Consider the following 24,973-nt stretch of genomic DNA (forward strand, 5'->3'; position numbering starts at 1 on the left):
AGCAAAGAAGGTGCTGACCCTAAGAAATTTTGTGCAAAGTCTAGAAAGAAAGTGTCAGGAAATGCAGGCAGAAGTAGATGATTTCAAGCTAAAGCTTGTAGCATTGCAGAGCAGAGGATTACCCAGCCTCTTGACCAGCACTGGAAGACTGCTGACTGTGAACAATATGCCACCAGGGTAAATAATTATGTTTCAAATCAGATTACAGCATCTTCAAGTACCTCAGAAGAAACAGGACCTCCATCTGGACAGAGCCTTTATGACAAGCTGGAAAACTTATTTTACATTGAGAATGAGATTAATCACTTGTTTGAGGTCCCGCCCAATTTTTACAGATAAACTGAGGCAGATGAGACATTAATAAAGATACAAAGGCATCAATTGCCTACAAAAGATTGGTGGTAAGCAATGTTGGAGGTTTTGCCAAGGTAATTTGATTCCTTTTCCCTCTTTTGATCAGCTTCAGATTTTGGTCAACTATAGGTCAGTGAAACTGGGTGCACAGACCACCGATTAAAGCATGAAGACAACAAGCAAAAGAAGTCAAAATATGACTACAACAATTTTATAAAAATGCGAAGTATACATGCCGAAGAGAAGGACAGCAAAGTGGTGACACAGTAAAGACAGTAGGACAGCAAAACCCAGCAACCGCATATTAAAGACACAGCCACAACTGACTTTGTTGGTCCAAAAAAGTCAAATTTCCCTGACAAAGTGGACAGCTAGCACACCAACAATTACTACAACATTTATTTCTTTCATTTACTTCCTTGAATAGTTGGTGAGGGAACTTATTGTATGAAGACTCATCCATCAGATATTTTGTATCTCATTTTTGTATAAATACCTTCCCATAGAATGTATTGGGGGTTGGCAGTTTCATCTCTGAACCGCGCTGTAAGTTATTGAGGCTATATAATACAAAGGCTGTTGGAATTTCACTGTGATGAACCATCTGAATGTGGAATTGACGCTCTGGGAAATGCTACATAATTTTTGCGTCGTTTATGGATCAATAAGTCTCTCTTCTCTGTGTTTTTTATGTCTTCTATATATGCAATTTCATGTATGTTCCATAAACTTGGTAGCAGAGAAGAAGAATATCACAGAATTTTCCTAAAAGCACTCTGTGTTCAATCTCAGCTACTGTATATGTTTTCTTCAGAATTAGTCATAAATAGGAATTCTTAATTGCTCCTATTTGAATTAGTTCTTTCACTCTGCATATTGCTTAGGAATTCTTCATTGCTCCTTAGTAATCTTCATGCACTTTCCCTCTGCCAGCATAATGAAAGATTCTTGATTACCTTTCATTCACTGACTTCATTCCACCATTTCAGATATCAAAATTACTCCTAAATTGACTACCCTGCTCTGTAGCAAACTCCTTTTACCAAATGAACAGTTCACCAGTTCACTCACTCTGACTCTATCTACCCAATGGAAGAAACTATTTCCTACTTGCATCCCTGTTCCACCTGAAATTACCTTCCAACAAACTCAAAACAAAAACTTGTGCATAATAACTAGCCTAAAATACTCCAAAAACAAAGCTAAATTGTAAAGAGAGAGTCCTTTCTGGTTGCAGGTAGGCTAGGACCTCCAGCTAAAAGATTGGTTAGTGGTTACCTCGGCCGTATTCCCTTCAGGAGGCAGGGAACAACTTGAGTGATAACACTGTGTTGCATCCACTACCTCTAGCCCAACATGTACCTCCTCCATTGCCTTTACAGTGTGTACTGAAGAACCTAATTATATTTCTATTGCCTCTTTCTCAAGTCATGTTGGCAATTCCTTATCTATTGATGAAAGCTCATCAACTTTACATCAATCAGGGAGCTCAACGAATGATGTGAGCTCATTAAATGTGGGGACCTCAACATCGCTAACAAAAAGGATCAATGGCACCTTAGGAGATGTGTATGAATTTGTAGAAGATAGATGTGAAGAGATTTATAAGCCTATGGACAATGTAAGGTATGTGGACATTGGTCAGGTCATTGAAAGTTTTAATAAATTAGATTCAATGAGATTGAAACCACCCTCAAACATCCTAAAACAATTAAAAATTTAAGTAAACAAAGTATCTGACTGCCTCACACATTATTTTTTTTATTTGCATTCAGAGGGTCCTTGGTTGCATTCAGGTTTAGTGAAAAAAACCCAGTTTGGTACCAAACCAACCTTTTCTAGTTTTGTGCCACCTACTGAATAGTTTCAGGCATCAAAGCAGTCAAACCAGCCTATTACACCAATTCCAGTCTAGTTACGATAACACTGATTAGTTGTTGTTGTATTTCCTTTAATAATAGAGTGATGTGATATTCTGTTCGAGACTGTGCTTGTCATCCTGAATTTATAGACTCTATATTTATGTAGAATACTTCATAGGTATCTGTTGTTTTGAATTAGATGATTGAATGCAATGTTTTTACTTATGGATTTACTTAATATTGTTATTAGTAGATGCCAAGTTTACTAGGATCGTTACTTAAAACCATAATGTTTTTGAGTTTGAAATGCGTGGCAAGTGAAATGGTTTTCTCCAGGTCGTATGTATCAAAATCACTTATTTGACTACGTTTAACTTTCTCAACATAAGTTTGACCCAAAATTTCATGTATGACTTGCTTGAAAAATTCCACCTCATCTTGATTGAGTTAACCCTCATCTGACAGGCCTATGAAAACCCTCGTCCAACATAATTTTGGTCATTTTTACCTCTGCTACATACTTTTATGATTTCTCCTCTATTGGCCAACTTTCTTGTGTGAAACAGACGAAGGAGCTCACATTATTACATCTAGGTCCCCCAACAACACTTACTAGGCATCCAACAATACATTTGGGTAAACTTAGACATCAAAAGGGTATGGTTTTTAACTTAGCTGACTTCATACCAGTTACAAAGGATTGTTACAAAGTTTTTTGACCCTCAAAGGTACTTCTACACTCTTTTTTCCATTTTTCTTTTCTTTCGTTAAGTATTTAGAGTTGACTACTAAGTAGTCATTGTCTTTAGGGTTTTTCTATTTTTTTTCTTTTTCTTTTCTAACGGGGGGAGGGAGGTGGTTTGATTGTTGTTTAGGATTTTTTTCCCTAATTTTGTTTTTTCAAGTTCAACTTTCAAGGATGTTAACAACATAGATTTGTTTTTTCCATTGTTCCTCCCAAACATCAGCTTCTTCCCGCAACCTTCTTGAGTAATGAAAATGCCAAGAGAAAAGCACTTTTATTGGATTTACTGTAAAAAGTTTCTAGGAACAAAGAAGCTTAGAAATAAATTTTGCCATATTTCTTGTAGTGGCAACATGCACAGATTTAAATACCATATTTTCCCAAATTCCAAACCATAAAATTGGGATTTGCAAGGTTGTTGACAAGGATATTAAACACCAAGCCAACTTGGCTATTGAATCTCTCAATGAGGTTAAAAGCAAGAAAGCGATAATAAACACAAAAATGGCATCCCTTGCAACTAGCCAAGCTTCTTCTCACACATGCAGTAATTACTCCTTCAAATCATCTTTTCATTCCTTCAAAAAAGCTATAAGGAAACATCCACGTGCTACCCAAAAAACAACACTACAAATTTACCAAAATCACCTCGAACTTGAGCTTTTACAGGCTATTTGAGAGGTACAACTACAAAAAAGAAAAAAACAAGAGTTATTGCTATACTACCCTACCATACAAACTATACAGTGAATGGACACCACTGTTGTGTGGATCCATATATTATTGTATATACGAATATACAGACTTCTGTATGACTGCACAAGACTGTTCCAAACAACATTTAAACAAGAGTTTATTACTAACATTTATTTATTCAAGTTTATTACTCCAACAAATTTCACCATCAATCAGGTATAGATTGGTTAGGCTTGAGCATTTATTCCCTTCTTTTGGATTGCAATTTAGTAAATGGAATCCTTTATCTTTTGAAGCCTAAGTAGCCTTAAATGAAATTTGTCCTTTGTCCCAAGTCTACATAATATCCTAAACTATGGCACAAGCTCTGGGAAGAGATTTAAACAAAATAGAAAAATAATCGTGAGCCTTAATATCACTTTTAATGTCAAGAATGGCGTTGAATCTATGTATGTAGAGGATATTGTCCTACTATGAGTGGATAGCCTCCTCGAAACTAGCACTGTGAAGAAGATTCACGATAATTTTCTTTTCGAAGGAGAGCTAAACAAAGATAACTCTTAATTCTATCTACTAAATGAATGGATCAACTGGAAGCCATTTAGAAGTCTACTACCAATTAGCCTCTCAAAGTAAGATGTGCCAAAAATGATTAAGCGCCCAAGTATTCTCCCTTGATCTAAAAGATGAGATGGTATGATATGGGTCAATTGACAAGGTTTGGAAACATTCAAATTCTTGATTTCCAAATGGCATTCTAGAAGATGTCAGAGAATAAGAAACCAATTGTTCCACTTTTATTTTTTTGTCCTCTGATGTTTATGACTTGTTCTACTTTGATAGTTCCTCTTTAACCCTTGTTATTCATATCTTGGATATAAACAAGATGGAACAAGTCATAAAAATATTCATGTAAACAAAATAGAAAAATAATTCTCGAAACTAGCATTGTGAAGAAGATTCACGACAATTTTCTTTTCGAAGGAGAGCTAAACAAAGATAACTCTTAATTCTATCTACTAAATGAATGGATCAATTGGAAGCCATTTAGAAGTATACTACCTATTAGCCTCTCAAAGTAAGATGTGCCAAAAATGATTAAGCGCCCAAGTATTCTCCCTTGATCTAAAAGATGAGATGGTATGATATGGGTTAATTGACAAGGTTTGGAAACATTCAAATTCTTGATTTCCAAATGGCATTCTAGAAGATGTCAGAGAATAAGAAACCAATTGTTCCACTTTTATTTTTTTGTCCTCTGATGTTTATGACCTGTTCTACTTTGATTGTTCCTCTTTAACCCTTGTTATTCATATCTTGGATATAAACAAGATGGAACAAGTCATAAAAATATTCATGTAAAGGGGATCCAAATTGTTGTACAATAGAATGTTCATCCTCTAAAATTTGGCCAAGGTCTCTCTTCCAAAATTTGCAGCCATGGTTTCTAGGCTTGAAAACGTTATGGATGAGGGAGATTCAGAAAGGTTTAGGATTTTCAAACAAGTTTGAAAGGTTTAGAAATATAGAACAAATAAAACAATGCCAAAAATTATGCATATTATGCATATTACTATGAAATGAAGAGAATATAAACAAAATCAAATAGCCCTAATATAGAATAAGTTTCAGTACCAATGTTGAAATTTATATTAATCCTAATAGACCGATCATAATGCATTGTTAAATGAACAAAATTTTCAATAAAGATTGGAAAGACTAAGATAAACATGGAGAAGTTGTCTGATAATTTCAAGCCTTTTCATTCTTGGGAGAACACTTTTGGTTTACCTGCAATCAATAGAAAAAGTAACACACGTTCATTGTCGAAGTTTACAGCTAAAAATCAAGGCGTGACTGAATATTGGAGGATAAGGATCAGGAACGAAGTGTTTATGCTCACCCCAAACAGTTTCTACCATGGAATCATGGAATCAGAAAGCTGAGATATCAGATGTAGGAACTTTGTGCCCTCCTAAAAACTTGCCAAATGGTTCCTCTGATAATTCAAACATAACAAAGGGTTGCAGCGATACTAATGCCATTTTTAGGTTTTTTCCTTTTATATTTTTTGGTTATTTTTTATTGATTTTATATAAATAAATTCACATATAGTGTGAATTCAACTTTAATGTAAAGTACCATTATATGTGTGAACTCAACTTTAATGTAAGGTAACATTATATATTGGTATGTAGTATGCCTTACAACAATTTTTGTTTGGCTAAAAGCTAGTTTTCCTTAGAAATAAGGAAATTGCATTCGCGGATAGTAGCTAGAGATGATTTCCCTAGTTAGATTAATGATCAAGGAAGAGTTACATAATCAACATACTAGTAGAAAGGTGTCTCCCACTAGAGCATCATATCACAATGAGACTTGAACCAACTAATTTTCCTTAGACTTAAGGAAATTGCATCCATGGATAGTAGCTAAAGATGGTTGTCCTAGTTAGATTAATGATCAAGGAAGAGTTACATAATCAACATACTAGTACAAAGGTGACTCCCACTAAAGCTTCATATCACAATGAGACTTGAACCTAGGGTGAGGAATTTATCATTAAACCCTCCCAACCACTGGGATACACTCAATTGCATACATTAAAATATATAAAATAAATAGAATATATAATTTGTATAAATTTTAGTTATTAAATTAATGTGTGAAATGGTTGTTTTATATGTGGACTTGGTGTCTAATTAATAATGACTAAGTCATAAATATAGATAAATGGTTGGTTTTCATAGAAATAGTTAAAGATTAAACAAAATGTGATTGAACAAGATTAAAACTTTTGGATAGTTGAAATTAAAAAGTAACACACCAAATAACATTATATTGTCATCTGCCCACGGGGCATAAAATAGATGGTGGCAAGGTGATCTGCTAAGGGACTTCTTGGTGAAAAGGTAATTGGTTCGAAATATATTGGGAAAAAATATAGTCATCCTAAGGGCTGGAGTGGCCTAGGCCAGGGGCGATCCCCAAGTGATTTTGACGACTTAGATGCCTCAAGGTTGTGGTTACTCAAGCCATAGGTTAGCATTACAAGTCATCTCAAGTCTCACATTACCTAACAAACAAACACAAATTAATATATTGTTACCCAATCCTTGAATTCTATACCATTCTCAATTTAGAGGTTTTGTCCCACAAACAAAAGAGATTCATATGCCAATTTTATGTCTCATTCATCATGAAAAATAATGAAGATGGATAGTTGATTGATTTTAATACAAGTGGTTAAAATCAAACGAAACTTAATTTAAGGGTTTAAATTCTTGGATGGTTGAAATTAAAAATATTATGGTATTTCGATCCTTCATTCCTTTCCATTTTCAATTTAATAACACATATTAATAAAGTAGGATTAATGAGAAGACATGATGATGCTTACATCATACTTTTTTTAAAAGTAATAATGATGTAATCCTAAGGAAAATCATCTTCAGGCAGTCAAGAGAATCTTCAAGTACCTTCAAGGAACTCAAAACTATGGCTTATGGTATCCTAGAGATACAGATCTCACACTTCATGCTTATACAGATGCAGATTGGGCCAGAAGCGTGGATGACAGGAAGAGCACAAGTGGTGGTGCATTCTTTATGGGTTCCAGATTAGTATCTTGGTTCAGCAAGAAACAGAGTTCGATAGCTTTATCTACAGTTGAAGCGAAATATGTGGCTACTGCATCTTGCTGCACTCAACTCCTTTGGATGATGCAAACCTTGCAGGATTTTCAAATCACTTATACACCACCTATCTCCATCTTATGTGATAATACAAGTGCAATCAGAATTTCAAAGAACCCAGTCATGCATTCAAAGACCAAGCACATACCGATCAAGTATCACTTTCTCTGGGAACAAGTGTTGGAACAAAAGGTCAAATTGGAGTATGTTCCTTCTAAGGAACAAGTTGCTGATATTCTCACCAAACCACTGCCCAGGGAAACTTTTAAATACCTCAGGCAGAATCTGGGAGTAGTTGATGCATCATCTTACTGTTAAAACTTGTTTTTTTTAGAGAAAAATGGGTGTACGCGAGTTGCCTGAGGAGGATCCGTGTACAAACGCTGGGTTGGGCAGAGATAGTCACGTATATTGAGGCTTGATGGATATCAGTAGGGACTGGTGTTGGTTGAAGATATTCTGATATGGGTCTGGCAGAGACCATCCAGCACAGGTTCAGGGGGAGCAGATAATCTTCTAATAATGCATTGTTGGCATTATCTTAGAAGCTTTTGGTTCTAGTTCACAGCTGTTGTTGGTTTCAGGTGGATGATCCCCACTTGGTTGGGTGATGGATGTATGTATTGAGTCTTTTGGTGATAGGAAGGTCTTTTATGATGTATAAGTCATGGTTCTTATTGAAGAACATCCTTTTGCAGATCTTGCCTACAGTCAGGGGGAGCATGGTCAGCACAACAGGCAAAAATTTCAGCATGTACTCAGGGGGAGCACAACCCTTTGCCCTTGATGACAAAGGGGGAGAATGACTTTGAGGATCTTGGGATTGCCATCAAGTCCAAAGGGGGAGATTGTTGGAATTATGGCACAGAATTGGAGCTATGGAACAGATGTTGTCCTTGATGGCAACTCTCTTTGGTGACAGGATCTCAGTACAGGCTCTCAAAATGAAGAAAAAGACATATATGCAGGTTCACCTAGATGAAGTCGCGTATACACGCGGGTTATACGTTACAAAGGCGCGTATGCATATACACGCACTTTCACGCAAGTAAAAGCGCGTATATGTTGGAGAATTTACTTTTGGTCCATGGTAGTTAGTCCTTGGTATTTGAACCTATGGTTTTGGACCATGGTATCTCGTCAGAAGTGTTGATCCCAAGTATTGGGTCCTTGGTATTGTTTATTATGGTTTTGGACCATGGTATCTCGTCAGAAGTGTTGATCCCAAGTATTGGGTCCTTGGTATTGTTTATTATGGTTTTGGACCATGGTATTGTGAAAGGCCTAAGACTATAAAAGAGGAAGGAGATCATTTGGCAAAGAATAATCTAAATTAATTGAATATCTAATATGTGCTAGATCTAAAATATTGGTGATTGGGGTTATGGTGTAGATTTGGATCTGAATGAAGGAGGAACCTTAGCGCAAAGAGAAAGATAAGTTCTATTAATGGGTCATAGTCTTAAGGCTTGAATGATAGTATCTTTGTATGATTTTGATATGTTATATGTGGCGCATGCTTGATCTATAACCTGATACTCTGGGCTAATCAGTGTCTGAATTTTTGAAAGAGTGAATTATCCTTTATAGATCTATACGCAGGTTTAGTGAAGCGGAGGCGCGTATACACGCCATTTTGGTAAGGGAAAGGAGCGTATACACAGGTTGGCTTCGACACAGAAGCGTACACACATAGGTTTCTGAACAATGAAGTAGCGTACATCTCTTAATTTATGTTCTAGCTGCTTCTTTTTATTGCTGCAGTGGTCAGGGTTCAGAATTTGGCATGCTATTACTGTTACTGTGTTTTGGGTACACCTCTCAGAAAAGTATCTACTTGATTTAGTTCTAGTTGGTGAAAAGGAGATTGTTTAATGTAGAAATTCTTGATGATTGATTGATGTTCATGGATCCAGTTTGAAAATTTATGAAACGTGGTCCCTGGAAGAAAGAGAAGGTTGTAGCCTTCTGTAGGCCAACACCTGCGTAATAGTATCTTGGCTAGTGCAAGAGCTAAGGGGGTTGTAGCTCCCTTCCAGGAGAAGTTGGAGAACGAGAGAGGGTTGTAGCTCTCTGCAGGTTACAGCCTGCGTACTGGTAAAGGACTGCACCAGTACATTGTAAAAAGAAGTTTCTAATTAAAAGAAGATAGAGACGAAATGCAACAGGTGGTTTTCACCCACATTGGGTTTCCACCTTATATCTTGTGTTCTTGTGTGTGATTGTCTTCTGCTCTGTTTTACTGTTTCTGGTTACTGGTTATTTAATTCTAATACACAGATTAACAATCAACATCTGAAAGATAAAGTAAATTATAAGTTTGCATTGTATACGTGGGTTTCCTTCTACGTAGTTGCGTATATACGCAGGTTTAATTAACTGAAGTAGTGTATATTATCTGGATTTTAAAAGGGAATATTTGACTTGATAATACTGATTCACCCCCCCTCTCAGTATTATTTCCAACACAGTTATCCTCCACTTGCTCGGCTGCTAGCTAATGCATGACTTGGTTGCCTGTACTCCAAGCTGAATGAAGGGGAATTCAAAGTGGGGAGTAATAAATGAGGGGGATTCCCTCTTATAAGTCCTCTCCTTTGTCCACTTTGAGTTATTGTTGCGATTTGTCCACTGTATCCTTGACTTTGACCACAAAAATCATCAATAATCTGCATTAAACACATATTAGACCTCATGGCATCATAACTAAATCAACTCACTCTATAAGCATAAATATAATCAGAAAATCATGTAATAAGCTAAGAGAATGGTTTATTTGACTAGGTTAGGAGGTAAAATGAGCCCATATAATTACCCATTTATGAGGCTCATCACACTTCGTGCAAAGAAAATGTTGAATTTGCTTTTGCATTGCAGCCTTAGTATCTAATATCAAATGAATTCTCCTTTTAACTATTAACTATATTCAGTAAAAGGTATAAATATGGACCATGTAAGAATGGGCACCTCCACATTTCGTATAATGTATAAAAAAATCTTTGTGTTCTATTCTAATTCTAGGAGGGAAGTTAGAGTAGCAGGGAACCTAGAGTTGCGCAATGAAAATTTGACTATGATGAAATCAAGGGTGAATGCATGAATATGGGGTTACACTTTTGGGCCAAATGTGGTGATGAAATTTCAAATTGTACTCTTTTATTGAATTGAAGCCTTTAAAATTCTTATAATCATTGTGAATTTTGATTTGGAGTAAAAATAAAATTTGTGGAGAATTATGTTGTTGTCCTAATGATATTTTTCGCAAAAAAGTTTAGTGTTGTATAATCTATCAATTTTCCTTTAAACAAAATTCTTGTCCTTGAAATTTTTCGCACATCTTAAGAGGTATGTGTGTGTTCATGTAGCATAACTTAGTCTAAAATTTGTATTTAAAAAAAAACATATATATTAGTATGATCTACACAAAGACAGGTAAGTTATGCATATTAAAAAATTAGTTTTTTATGCATTATATATATATATATATATATATATATATATATATATATATATATATATATATATAGATATAGATATAGATATAGATATATATATAGATATAGATATAGATATAGATATATATATATATATATATATATATATATATATATATATATATATATATATATATATATATATATATATATATATATATATATATATATATATATATATATATATATATATATATATATATATATATATATATATATATATATATATATATATATATATATATATATATATATATATATATATATATATATATATATATGGGCATTCAAAAACCCCATTTTAAGAACCCCCGTAAATTTATATGTATAATAAATGGGCAAATCCCCATGATACATAGGAAAAATGGAAGGAAATTTTATCAATAATATGATATGTATATATAATTTTTTTGGGGAATCTGTCACCAGATTATATTATCTTGTAAATCATGGCGAATCTTTCACTAAATTATACAATCTTGTAAGATCTTGGAAAATCTTTCACTATATAATAACAAATTGTGAAGTCTTGGTGACCTTTTGTGTTAAAGTATGAAACCATATAAAATAATAAGAAAACATACATTAAAATTTAATATACTAACTTATATGTTTAGAAAAAAGAAACATTATTTCCTTTTCCTACAAACAATGTTGCAAGCTTTAGTGGGCGTGTTTTTCAAGGTTCTTAATGTACACTCTTGCATATCCCACTATTAGTTTTGATAATATTTCACTACAAAGTTCTTGTATGTGTTGATATTGACCACCACTTCAGTCAAGGTAGGAGAGATTAATATTTTCTCTACCACTTCTATCAAGTTATGAGAGATTAATGTTTGCACAAATCATGGCATAAAAACACCTATTGAGTTTAAATATTTTGTTTACTAACAAGACATAGAGACTTTCTATTACTGAGAACTTTAGATCAAAAAAATCCAACATTGCATATAGCATGTGCATATGTAAAGACAATCTTATGACATAATATGAATGCTTTTCTAGAAAAGGGTAGGACATCTCAAAATTAAAACAACACAAAGAAAGGCATAGTGTCACAGAGCTCCATTCTTGACGATATAGTGCAACAATGTAGTTTTGCATGTATGAAATTCATCTAGTACACAAATTGTGGCTCAAAATTAACGTAATACACAGGTGACATCAAATAAGCTGTTATTAATTCTGTCACCAAAGCAAATATAAAAGTAATTCTTTGGATATTCTTCACAAAGCCAAGAGCTTGGCTTTCTCCAATTGCTATTATCTTCTGGTTGATGTCTACCATCATGTCAAGTTTCTTTTTGAATTTTGGATTCTCAACATCCAAGACAATGGGAAAAATCCTTGATGTAGGTCAGTTTGTCTGCATCAGTCATAAAAATACATTGCTAACATCCATCACACACAAAAATCACTACAAATCAATTTTAGACACAAAATGGATTCTAAGTATTGCAATCTATATGAAACTTCTAACACACCTTAGTGATAACATGCATTTCGAACTCCTTTGTGTTCAGTCCAATGCCTTCATAAAATGTTGTACTCTAGCAATCATTTAGGTACATTGTCACATATACTTGCAAAATGAAAGCAAGTGTACACAAAAGAAATCATTCACACGGAATAAGAAAGAGTAAAGCATCCAATAAATATTGACTGAAAATAACAAACATCATATTGCCTATATCTTTAGGATATATTAGATGTAATTCAAGATTAACTCACCAAGAGACAAAAAAACCTTGACCAAATATTGGCCTTCCAGTCATTCAAAAATTATGGTTGTGCTTTCAATAAAGCTAAGAAAAAATCACTGTGCCTATTCTCATCCTGGCACCAGTTCTCAAAGTACTTGAATATAGGATGCACTTGATACTCAGGGTTTTCTCTCAGGTGCCTATAGATAGTAATATATCTCTAGTAACTGATCTTCTCAGATAAGTAAGTTACATAAAATATGAACTTAGGCTTGAATAAAGTATAGTTGCATGCTTTAGCTAGGAAATCAAGGTCCAGTGCAAGATTGAAATTTGATAAACCCTTGTTCAAAAACCTATAACTCAATGTGTCAAAGACTGAGTTGAGAAAGTCAATAGATAGATTACAACATAAAATGAAATTATAGTGGAAAAAAAATATATTATAGATAAATAATTTATCCAAATTAATTTTCAAATGGAAATATATCCAATCTAGTAAACAACAGGGCCAACAGATGTAGGGAGATGTGAAAGGGGAGCCATTTTTGCAGAAAACAACTACAAATTTGATCTGATAAACCACAAGTACAAAGTAACATAAAATACCCTTCATGGTGAGATTCATCTTTGGACATGAGGGAAAATATCTCAGCCACAAATGGGTTCATTTTCTGCAAATGAACATTCGAGTTAGGTCAATTTCCTGCATACCCATTCACCAAGTCATCTCATAACATGATAGAAATGGATATTCATCAAATCAAATTTTTTAACTCAATTGTTTCTTGTAATTCCATATCCATATTGAAAAAAGGTATCAAATGTCAAGCTAAGTATGTAATAGAATCCATCAAACCATGTTGAATTGAGAGGAAATTTGACTGTATTAACCCCTACATTATATCCTATTTTTCAAGATGTATACATATCTGAATTGAATAAAGTTTACTAAAGTAATGATCACTCAATGTATCATTGGAAAGAGGATAGAATATACCACTAGATGTAAGGTGTACACGAGAGAATTAAATTTCAAATTGCTGAAAGCAGTGGTTTGTGCTTTTGGCTGCAACTTGACACAACCAATTTGGTAAGTTTGAAGGTTGTTGGCTGGTGTTTGTAATCCTTTAAAGGATTTAAGGAAGCATTACAAAGTTCCCATAAACAACAACTAGTGGAGGGGAATTCAAATGTGTAGCTTGATGCTATTGAGATGGGGTCCATTTTAGGGTGTAATTGGTGGATAATTGTTGACTACCTTGGAGAGGCTCAAAATATGTGTCAAGAAACTCTGGCTTCTTCATGCAAAGTGTCTAGAGAGAAAGCATTAGAAGACTATCTTGCTAACTGAGAAATGTTCTATTTGTAGGCTTGTTTGCTAAATCATGAAGCCTTTTTCTTCTAACCAAGAAAGAATAAATGGGTTTGTTAAACAATTCTTTCACTTAATACCTCATTTTAAGATTTATTTTTTATTTATTTTATTTTATTTTTTTCCATTAAAATTTGTATTTGTTGCAAATATGTTAAAAGTTATTGAGGAAGGCCCTTGGATTTAGGGAAGTACAAGATATTTTTTCATCTTTGGTTCCCTAATATTTTTCTAGCATCTTTTATCCCTCTTCCATCCCACTGTGATCAAGGCTTCCAAACCTACTTGTGCACCTTTGGCTAGAAAATGTTTTAGAAGAAATATAGAAGTCCATCAGGAGTATAGATTGAACTAGATCTTTGTAAAGATTGGACGGGGGTTAATTTTCTAGAGTTTCAAGGTAACCACTGGAACAAGACTCACCGAGTCTCCTGGTAACTTGAAAGTTACTCAAGTCAGAAGAAAAACAAGGGGAGGACATGGTTAATCTCATCAAAATTTCAAACTCTTCATTACTAGGCGAGTTTGTGTAGGGTTTGGTCTATTCCTGAAAGACTCACTAAGAATTTCAAGGTTCGACCAAGTTCAACATCATGCACTCAGTCAATAGCCTATAGATTGAAAAATTCCTTTAAAAAATGTACAACATTTCTTCAAGGGTTTTAGACTTATTTTTTCTTTCGGGCAGAGGAATTTATAGAGAGGATTATCCATCAAAACGCATCACAATTCAATTTTGTTTTGTGGACTTTTAATCCACGTGAAGGATCTAATTTCTTGGACAATTTTTTTTGGGAATTTTGAAAGGATTGTGCAATTTTTTTTTTGAATATCTACACTAAAGGTGTGGCCAAAATTGTGTTCTAGGCCAGCAACCTTAACCATAAAATATTTTCACAGAGATTGGAATTAGTTTTTGGCTTATGCAAATTTTGGATTTTTTTTTGAATCTTTATTGGTTATTTTCTTTTTCATAAATCCTAAAGGAGAAAAAGAATGTTCTTTTCCTCTATCTAGGATTAGTTGTAAATTTGTTATGCCTCCTTCCCTCTCTCAAGTGGGTTCAAGCATAATGCCTCCCTCTTGTCCCATGTCATTTTATAAATTCTTTGTCTAATACCAAGTTGTTTTTAAGGGGGGATATTAGGATATTAGACCTTAGGAGTTTCTTAAGACCAACTTGGTCTAATGTACTATAGTCATGTGTGGTTTGGTTATCTACTGGTCACTGTTCTATCTCATGCATAGATGATCCGATGGTGCTCATGTTCTAGGTATTTATGACAATTGATATATGTTTTATCACCTAATTGGTCCATGATCTCTATTTAAAGATCATGGATGGTCACTTCTCTTCCATAATTAAGATTAGATTATTGTAATGGATATAGCCCTCCATTTCTTATGTAGTAGTACAACTTTTCTATTGCTTCATGGATGTCTCATTTTGAGGGTTTTACCATGTAAATCTCATTGTCTTAGTTTATGGTCAACATGAGTTATTCGTAAGTGGTATCCATCCTTGTGAGTAACCCACTTGTGATTTCCTAATACGGTATCAAAGTTCTTATGAGATTCACTCCTCCTCATTCAAAGACTGAGTTAGTTATATTGGGTATTTGAAGAGCTTCAGATCCCTTATTTTGGTTTTGAGGTTAGACCTATGGAGCTCAAATTATTAAGTCTCGAAGAACTAGGGTGGTTGTTCTATTTCAACAAACTTGTGTATTTTTGGAAGATCTAACCACTCCACGTATTACAATCAAATTTCAATGCTTGGTATTTTGCTTATGTTGGGGCCCTCAAGGCTCACTTGTATTTTACATTATTAGGAGACATACCACTTCATATGGGCACAACCATAGATTTGTAGATAGCCTCAAGTGGACCCAAGGTTTGCCTAATGGTTAGGTCCACCTTAGCTACACAAGCTAGTATATATAAATGTAAGGATTTGACCTAGTTTTGGAATATAATCTAGATAACAAATACAAAACAAAGGATATCTTCGTGTGTTCATATTTCATTTCATGAGTAATGATACAAATTTGATGTTTCTTTGTGGGTGTTTCCCTCTTTGAGGGTTTTACCACATAAATATTGGTGTCTCAGTTTTTGTCAGTTTGAGTTATTCCTTCGTGGTGTTCACCTGTGAGTAGCCCACATGTGATTTCTCATTATGGTATCAAAGTGCTTGTGTAGTTAACTCCATTTTTATTTGAAGATTGATGTAGTTATGTTGAGTATTTGAAGAGTTTCAGATCCTTTGTTTTGGTTTTTAGGTCAAAGTTGTGAAATTTTCCTTATTAGCTCTTGAAGTTTTGGAGTTGTTGTTCTATTTCAACAAATATGTGCTTTTTGGGAAGATTTGACTACTCCATGTATTACATATTCAATTATTATCTTTTAAAATTATTTTGTAGTTCATAATGCATAATCTATGTAAACACACAATGGTGTGTTTTTATATAAAACACAAAATTTGGAATTACGAAAAAAATGAGTTTAGTATTGCACATTATATAGTGATAATTCACCATCGCATAAAACTATATTAGGCATGTCGGTGCATGTTACTGAATTATATGCGCTTCCTAATCCAAATTTTTTTTTAGCTTCAAATACTTTACATGCTTGTAAAATATATTTCATGATTTGTGTAGTTTATTATGTAGACCCTTTATTGATAAATGATTAGAGGATAAAATTATAAAATCAAGAGTGAGGGAAGCACATCCCAATAAGAAAACATGGCAAGTTATTTTGATTTTTAACATTAAAGTAATATATTTGAGTTATTACATGTCTAAATGATGTACATTGGATAATGTGTGTCATGTAGAGAAAAAAACTTGAAGAAAACTGAAACAATCACAATCTGAGTGGAAAAAAACTTAGCAGCTTTATGAAAATGTTGCAAAGTGGGGAATTAGGTGTGTCAAAAGGTGATAAATGTGAAAGTTATTTGAATTTTTACTAATAATCTACTTAACAATAAATCGTAACATGTTTCAAACATTTGTTTTCACATTTTTGAATGTTGTACAATGACTAATAACCAGGGAATATAAAGTTTTTCTAAGAAGATACAAATTATGAAGAATGTAAATGATGATGAATGATCCAATCGGTTTTTAAATCGTTCTTTTCATTTTTCAAGAAGATTGGTAAAATTTCAAACCACGAATAAGGTGATATTCAAAACATGCTAATAGGGATGTTGAAAATATTGTATAACGAGATGGTCAAATAATTAAACATAATTGCATCACAAATGGAGCCATTCCAACCAAAATATGCATCAAACATATGTTATTGATGTATGGAGATTTAAATTATTAGATGAAACAAATTCACTTGTTTCATTCTTGTTCGTGCAAGTTTCTCCATCCTTGAAAAGTGAAATTATATTTGTAAACCAAAATCCCACTCCTAAGATAGGCCAGGATGACCTATCTGCTAGGCTTAAATCAAGTAGAATATCTTGAAAATCTAAATGATATGGTCATGATAGTGTCCTCGATTTCGTCATCAATTCTCCAATTTCCCCAACTCTCCCCATTGTTTGTCTATGGCTTCCTCTGCAGGAAATTAGGGATTAGCATAAAGCACAATTTGATATAAATAAAATCTCTTGTACCAAACATACACTAGTTTTAAATTATGAAAATATAGCAGCTTTCTGTGGACCTAATGTCATTGATCCATGTACCTTATGCAGATTATGAATATAGGCTTCAAAATAATTATGTTCATACTTTCAAACTAAGTAAAATGATGTAAGAGAACGCATATGCCTACAATGTCTTGATATTTCTTGTCAAAAACCCAAAAGTAAGAGGCAAAATAAATATTATTTCCAAAAATCAAATTTGGGAAGCCAACTAAGCTTAGAAAAAACTCAATAGTGATTGTACCACATTACTAGTTTGAGTGATTTCAAACATATATTTGAACACAAAATTCCCTGTGGAAGAAGGCTGAAACATCTCAAATGCCATGGATGGGAGATAGAGTCACTCAGTGAACAATAGGTCTAAAATAAAGTGAGCCTTAGAATCATCCTTGGTGATAGTAAGAATATAAGAAAAAAATTTCTACAGTGTAGGTTAGAAGTCAGCACTGGTCAAATAAATTTTATTTTTTATTATGTCATCAAAGTCAAATCGATGTTCAAGCAACACTATCAAAGGTTTAATAACAATTTTAGTTGTTTGGGTGAGTGCAAGTGTTTATTTTTATATCCAAAACTCGCTTTATGATATGAAGGATGCCCAAAATGTCACAGGGAGTTTCACCTCTCATTTTTAAATCATGACATTCCAGGTGAAATGCTTCCTATGTGTTTGTATAACACCCTCCTCCAACAGCTATCAGAGAAATCGACTGGCCGGGGTAAACATGCAACGAGAGACCACAATGATATGATTTGACTTCCTAAGTCATGTTAAGGAAGTGGAATTGATAGAAACACACCATATAGACATTAATCATTAGCTATAGGATTCTCATGAACCAATCCAATACTTTAGACAACTTGCCTTGGGTCCCCACTGGTATTTTGGTCAATTTAAGGCTTAGTCGCTCCCATGTTATAAACATGAGTGTGACCAACAACCCAAAGTTTCTCTCACACACTTTCCTTCCAGTGACTAGAGACCAAACTATCATTGCTATGCCAACGACTCTGGGATTTGAGCCACTTTTTCAGGCCCAGAGCCCATGTCACTACCCAGAATTGAATCCTCTCTCCAGATCAGTAAAATAACATGAAAACAATAGTACTAAAGAAAATACTTCTTCAAGACCTTGAATGGACCCCTACTAGCCATGAAATGCATTTCGTCAAACATATTGAAAATGTGTAATCTACAGGTGTAATTAATAGTTTTAAACATAGGTGTCTCATACTTAGCTAAGAATCACTAAGAGCAATTGATGCCACAATACATCAACTGCCACTCCATCCATTAGGTCATAAATACATTGATCACTCAATTACAAGTAAAAACATGATGAGAGCCACACATGGTTGTTGTCATAAAACACATACATAACCAACATATACAGACAAAATTATCCATGAAATCACAACCATATACACCATATATAATCCATCAAAATTCTCATAGAAATACAAGAAGAAATAACCTTTCATTAATGATGAAAAATCTAAACCTAGGATGCGACTTCGACATTCCACCTGATAGTAGAATGGCTGAGCCAAATCTCTCTTCGTCCATTCACCCCCATGCCATATTGCAAGCATGAATGTGGGATCTCATAGAACACATAAATAAAAAATCATCTAGGGCTTCCAGAGGCCATCCACCTCAACCCATCAAATAGTGATTCCACCTCACGGTCAAACATCACAAAACCATGATCAGATCGGTCAATATCCAAGCCTTCAAGATCTCTAGAGAATTTTTTTAACTAAGGCTATAGGACTAGTAACTCAACCCACAACTTTTACCAGGTTCGAGAGAGTTTTTCCAACCAAGACTCTAGGACTAGTAACTCAACACACCAAGGGTTCCAAGGCATTTTTCCAACCAAGGCTCTAGGACTAGTAACTCAACCCAAGTTGTTCAAGGGCTTCAAATCATTTGTTCAACCAAGGTTCCAAGACAAGTAACTCAACCCAAGCTAAGGAAATATGAGAACCAACCAAAAACACAACAATGAAAATAAACCCATAATCACCATGGCTATCTAGGAAATGGAAAGGCGAGGCAATCCGCTATCAATCCCAACCATCCTCCATGCCAATGACAAATCACAACAAAAAATCCACATGCATATGGCATGCATGACAAAACTAGTGAAGGAAACATTCATGCAACTCAATACCTATAAGAAAATATGATGTAACTACTAATCTCGATGCCTTCTTGTACTTTCCCGCTCTTCCTTTGCCTTCTTTCTCTAAGAATCCAAGTACGCCACACCCTCCAAGAGTTCTCCAATAAAACTCTAAGTCTCCAAGTGTATGAGATAGAGAGAGAATAATGAGAGAGCTCCAAAACTGAACTAAAAAAGGGCTACCAATTGATCCTTAGAAGCCTTTTAATGAATGAGGCCTCTGTTTTCTTCATTTTCCATTATTTCCTTCAATTTCCTCCTCACATGCAGCCTGTCACCTTTCACCTCCATTTTCTCCTAATTTCCGTTATTTTCATAAATAAATGTGCCAAAATGCCATTTTTCCTTTCTAAATCCTTAGCCATTTCCTTTGCCAATTTCCTTAGCCATAAACAATCACAAGTGATCCCCATCACTAGGATTTTGCCCAACATTCAACTTGGAATAAGTGTCCCATCATCCATGGTTATTATTTTTCCTTTATTTACTTTTATTACATGGAATTTTCACCAGGGCTATTACAGATCCCTCCCCCTTGGGGAAACAACATCCTCAGTGTTCAACAACACCTATAAACACAAAACTGCTGTAAGAAAAATATACTTCCAATGGATCTTTATAACTTAGCTCGATGCAATATTTATAATGATCAACCTGATGAGAAGTAACCAACATAATAGCATAATAACATGACATCATAACAACATATCGCATAGTGGAGCTTTATAACACAACTCGTGTCAGTATTTAAATCCATATACATATGTAAATAAACCAACATCATCAAAACATATACCAAAATCACACCAAAACACCAAGACAAAACTACTTTTCCTCAACCGAAAAAAAGGGAGGATACATAACCTACATCTGATCTGCCATCTCCCATATAGCTTCATCAGGCCCAAAGTGCTTCTACTGCACCTTAACTTGCTCGATTGCTTGGTTTTGGAGCATGAGAACCCTTTTTTGCAATATACACTAAGGCTCCAGCTAGAATTCTCCACCTGGTTCCACCTTCAATACAGACCAGTCAATCGCATGATCAACATCCTTAACATACTTCTTAAGCAAAGATACATGGGATATATCGTGGAATTTCACTATCGGAGGTAGTGCAAGTCGATAGGCTATTGGTCCTATCCTCTCAATGATACTGAAGGGTCCACAAAATCATGGTGCTAGCTTGACACAAGATCCAATCTACAGGAGCTCTTCTTTGGTTTGATGTGTAAGTACGCTTGTTCCCCAACCTGGAACTTCTTGAACAACCTATTCTGATATGCATAACTCTTCTTCCTATCCTATGCTATCTTTAGATTCTTTTTGATTACTTGCATTTCTTCTTCCATGTCTACCAACATATCTGGTCCAATAAACACCTTTCTAACTAGATCACTCCAACTGATGGGAGTGTTGCAACTCTGCCCATACAATTCCTCAAAAGGACTCATCCTCAATGATTCATGATAACCATTGTTGTAGGTGAACTCTACTAGTGGAAGATACTCTTCCCACATTCGATGTTGATGCATCACATACATTCTCAACATGTCCTCCAAAATCCTGTTGACCCTCTTTGCATTTCCATCTGTCTGTGGATGATAAGCCATGCTGAAGGCCAACTTTGCACCCAAACTTGCAAATAACCACTTTCAAAACTTGGAAGTGAACTTCGCATCCCTGTCTGACCATATATTTGATGAATACCTGTACTACATCGCTAGCTAAGAATGTAGACTTCACTGAATTGAAGTGTGCAACATTTGTTAACCTATCCATAATGACCATGATGGAATCATGCTACTTCACTGTCTTTGGAAAACCTATAATGAAGTCCATGGAAATGACTTCCCATTTCCACTCTGGAATCATGATCGCCTGTAACAATCCAACTGGATGCTTACATTTGGCTTTCACTCGCTGACAATCAAAACATCTAGCCACGAACTCTACTACATCTCTCTTCCAATTCGACCAATAATAAAATATATTCATTGTTGTTTGTGTCTTTTGGTAACTTTAGTTACCTAAATAAGGTTTTGCATGAAACTCCCTCAATATCACCTTCTTGATCTCACTATTATATGGTACATATATCCTATCTCAGAACCTGACCAGCCCATTTGCTGTAAGACAATAATCCATACCCTATGCACCTGTACATGTACTTGTACCTATACTTCCACCTGTACCTGCACCTATACCTGTACCAGCATCCTACTATAACCTGTGCACAATCTCCATATACCTGGCATCCTACTCACCTGCCTGCAAGATCCTATCCTGTAAGTCTGTCCCATAGGAGCTCATAGCTACTAAGTGATTTACCTATACCCATCTGCTGAGAGCATCTACCACCCTGTTCTCTTTACCTTTGATGTACCTGATCTCAAAATCAAACTCACTGATCATGGCCAACCATCTAGCCTCATGGAATTCTGATTCAGCTGGTCAAACAAATACCTCAAGCCAATATGATCACTCATAAGTACAAACCTCTTGCCAAGAAGATAGTGTCTCCACATCATCAATGCATGTATGATCACTGCAAACTGAAGATGATGTGTCGGGTAGTTTTTCTCATGCTTTTTTAGTTTCCGGGATTCATAACGTACCACCCATCCATCCTTCATAAGGACTCAACCAAGTCCTCTCTTACAAGCATCTGTGCATACTACAAATACTTTGTCCGGATCAATAATTTGTAGTATCGGTGCATGTTCAAAGCTAGTCTCACAATCCTATGTCCATTTGAACTTCTTACCTTTCCTTTGCAATGATGTGATTGGATAAGAAATCCATGAATTCCTGATGAACCTAATATAGTAGCCTACCAAAGCCATGAAAGATATCACCTCATCCACATTCTTATGAGCTACCCACTCCACGATGGCCCTTATCTTCTCTGGATCAACTGAAATGCCCTCCTTGGAGACCACATGCCCCAAGTAGTGTACCTCAGCCTAAAAGAAACTACACTTATTCAGCGTAGCATACAATTGATGCCCTCTCAATAACCTCAACACTGCTGTTGAATGCTCGGCATGCTCTTCATCATTTTTAGAATATACCAGTATATCATCAATGAACACAATAACAAACTTATCCAAATATGGATGCAACACGTTATTCATCAAACACATAAGTGTAGCCAGATCATTAGTTAAGCCAAATGGAACAACAACGAACTCATAATGCCCATACTTGGTCTGGAATGTAGTCTTGTAAATGTCTTCCTCTTTAATGCATACCTGATGGTATCTGGATCTCAGATCAATCTTCACGACACCGCTACTCCCTTCAGTTGATTGAACAATTCACCAATCCTCGGAAAAGGGTACCTGTTTTTGATAGTCACTTTTTTCAACTTCTTGTAGTCAATGCATAATTTGAGTGTTCCATCTTTCTTATTTACGAACAATACTAGCGTGCCCGAAGGTGATACACTCACTCTAATGTATCCCTTGTCCAACATTTCCTTCAGCTGCAACTTTAACTCAACCAACTCAGGTGTGCTCATTTTGTAAGGTGCTTTTGATGCCAGAGCTGCCCCTAACACTAAGTCAATAGAAAATTCTACCTCCCTATGAGGTGGCAACCCTGTAATGTCCTTAGGAAATACATCCTTGGATTGCTGTAAAACTAGGTACCTTATCAACACATCTATATACTCAACTTCCTCTCTAGTCTGGCTTAGTCTCAATTCCGTGCTTTAATTATTCATAGCAATGCTTCAGTTTTCAGATCGCCTCCTCCAACAATCTAGGCTCGTTGAACTCAATCCTATCTTTGAATGCAACCGGTAACCCACTAATGAATCTATGAATCTTAGCCTTCTCCTCCTTGAGGTAAGGCATATACCTAAGAAAATCCAAGAATCTACTAGTGTACTCATCATTTGTCATGGATCTAATCTTTAGCTCATAGAATTATTTTTCCCTGTCATCAAAATATCTTTTTGACAAATAATTCTTCTTGAATAATCGCTCAAACTTACTCCAAGTCAAATATTCCTCATTTATACCTCTGACATTCTTCACGTCTTCGCACCAAATGTCTGCTTTTCCTTTGAGACTAAATGTAGCCACTCTAGCTTTCCTGTTATCTGAATAGTCATGCAATCTGAAGAAATTCTTCATGCCTAGCAACCATGCATATGCATCTTGTGATTTGTTTACCTCTCCATAAAAAGTAAATGGATTTTCTTTCTTAAACTCTTCTGGAAAATACCCTTTATCACTCCTCCTATAAGGATGATACCGATGATGATCATAGTGCTTATCTAAATTAGAACTAGAATCATACCTATGTCTATCCCTTATCCTATTTGGAGTGTCCAAAACATTCCATATATGATTGTGTCATATCTATCTGATCAGTGAACACCATGTGATCTACTACCATATGCCCCATTAGTTGTATCCTCCTTCTCATCGATGATCTGAAGCGGTCCCTGTTGCTGCAAATCTAACAAGCTCTGAAGTATGACTGCATTTACCTATACTAACGTTTCTTGTGCCTGTATGATTCTTTCATTATTTGCCTTACAACTCATTATTTCTTCCTTTAAACTTATTAGTGTCACTACCAATTCTGAAGACTTTCCAACACCATACTGCTCTTCTGATTCATAGGGAGAGTCTTTGTAGCTAACCATCTTTCTAGCCATTTGATATTTCTTCCTGCAAGGTATATCATGTCAGCTAAACCAAATCACAATAAACCAACGTACCTCATTATAGATCGGGGAGGATAAATTGTCTACAATATCAAAAAATTAACATGATACATGTATAACATAATCATAAAAACATATAGAAACATAAAACATAAGCATACAACCATGCAGCTATCATTCTAACTAGGGTCCAGTCATCAATGCATGACCTCAACAATAATGCACACTATGACCTCATGCATGAAAACCACCATCATTACATCACTATACACTTGACCACATGCAAACATGAACATGCATAAGCGATGCATAACCATTCACACATATTCATAAACACATATGACCAAGCATGAATGAACAATACTTGAAATCAAACCTGTAAGAATGATACATGCAACCAAGCATACAAGAATGTAACCAAACATGCAAGAATGTAACCAAGCATACTACAACGATACATGTAAGTGACATAAATCAACATGTAACCAGTCATACACTCA

The 24,973-nt window shown here is 35.0% G+C and overlaps 1 pseudogene; it reads right to left on the reverse strand.

Moving 5' to 3' along the window:
• Nucleotides 1-11,966: 11,966 nt before the first annotated feature.
• On the reverse strand, nt 11,967-21,574 carry LOC149226793 (magnesium-protoporphyrin IX monomethyl ester [oxidative] cyclase, chloroplastic-like; annotated as a pseudogene).
• Between the last annotated feature and the right edge of the window lie 3,399 nt (nt 21,575-24,973).

This window comes from Pinus tabuliformis, chromosome J (assembly GCF_031772625.1).
Source record: "Pinus tabuliformis cultivar Carrire ecotype Pingquan chromosome J, CPIR1, whole genome shotgun sequence".
Lineage (NCBI taxonomy): Eukaryota > Viridiplantae > Streptophyta > Pinopsida > Pinales > Pinaceae > Pinus > Pinus tabuliformis.